General features: G+C 54.4%; 1 pseudogene; it reads left to right on the top strand.

Moving 5' to 3' along the window:
- The first annotated feature begins 589 nt into the window (after positions 1-589).
- On the top strand, positions 590-742 carry LOC120933895 (annotated as a pseudogene).
- Positions 743-1650: the final 908 nt, after the last annotated feature.

Here is a 1650-nt window from a genome sequence, read left to right on the forward strand (position 1 = left end):
AGTGTGCTGTGTAATGTAAAGGGGTCCAGAAGAGCAGGGGGCTGTGTAATGTAAAGGGGTGCAGGGTGCAGTGTAATGTAAAGGGATAAAGAGGTGCAGGGGGTTGTGTAATGTAAAGGGGGCCAGAGGTGCAGGGTGCTGTGAAAAGTAAAGGTGTTCAGGGGGCTGTGTAATGTAAAGGGGTCCAGAGCTGTGGGGTGCTGTGTAATGTAAAGGGGTGCAGGGTGCTGTGTAATGTAAAGGGATGCAGAGGTGCAGGGGGTTGTGTAATGTAAAGGGGTCCAGAGGTGCAGGGGGCTGTGTAATGTAAAGGGGTGCAGGGTGCTGTGTAATGTAAAGGGGTCCAGAGGTGCTGGGGGCTGTGTAATGTAAAGGGATGCAGAGGGCTGTATAATGTAAAGGGGTCCAGAGGTGCAGGGGGCTGTGTAATGTAAAGGAATGCAGAGGTGCAGGGGGCTGTGTAATGTAAAGGGGTGCAGGGTACTGTGTAATGTAAAGGGGTCCAGAGGTGCAGGGGGTTGTGTAATGTAAAGGGATGCTGAGGTGCAGGGGGCTGTGTAATGCAAAGGGGTGCAGGGTGCTGTCTAATGTACTTACCTGGCAGGGGAGACACCATGATCATGAAGGTGGTTCTCCCAGGGCGAGGCACGGCTATTGCACACTCTAGGCCGTGCTGATCATGGTTGTCTTCCCTGCCGCTTCTCGGCCTTTTGGCTAGGACTAGGTGTGGTATCTGTCCTTATCAGTTTCAGCGGAGCGCTGAAGCACCTCCTACATGGGGAGGGTGGATGCAATCCAATGGCGTCATTGCACCTGGAAGGATGGTTTCAGCAGGGACTATGCTGTGCTGCCCGACAGAATACTGGGAGCCGGCCCATGGTTGAGTCTGAGCCATCTGGAAGGGTGCTCCTGGTGAGGATAGGTGCTGCCCTTGGTCTTGGTCTTTTTGCCGAGTTCTAGTCTGGCCTTCTGGCTGGTGTAAGTGCTATCTCTGTCAGCGATCCGGTTGGAGGAGCTGGTAATGCCCTGTGGTATGACGGGGTAGAGCCATGCAAATCCGCTGGGTTGACGGAGGGTCTGGAGGGGCTAGTATTGGTGGAGGCTGTTATCTGAGTGGCAGTTCTCCCCAAGTTCTCCCCAAGAAAACCTTGAAGGGCTCTCTAGCTGGCAGGGGTGGAGGGCTGCACTGGCCGGTCGGGGGGTCGGATATGGAATGAAAAGCCTATGGTGCATGTGCCCCTGGAGTGGCAGTCCAGGGGTATCTGAAGATCACTGTGTGTGAGGGACACATTGATTTAAGATACCACGGTCATCCATTGTCACCACTGTGCCATGCATTGTCACCACTGTGCCATGCCATTAAACGCAGCCACTGTGCCATACATTGTCACCACTGTGCCATACATTGTCACCACTGTGCCCTTTAATGGTCGCCGCTGTGCCAATTGTCCCCACTGTGCCCTGTAAATTGCTTTCTCCCCCCCCCTCGCCCGGCACTTACCTTTACTGGTTTTAGGCATCCACGTCCCATGATGTCTTCTCCCGCCCTCGATGACTGACAGGCGTCTCAGCCAATTAGGTTACTGGTAGCCAGAACCGGCCAACCTGATTGGCTGAGGCGCCTGTCATCTTATTCAAGGGGCGTACAGT

This window comes from Rana temporaria, chromosome 3 (genome assembly GCF_905171775.1).
Source record: "Rana temporaria chromosome 3, aRanTem1.1, whole genome shotgun sequence".
Taxonomy (NCBI): Eukaryota; Metazoa; Chordata; class Amphibia; order Anura; family Ranidae; genus Rana; species Rana temporaria.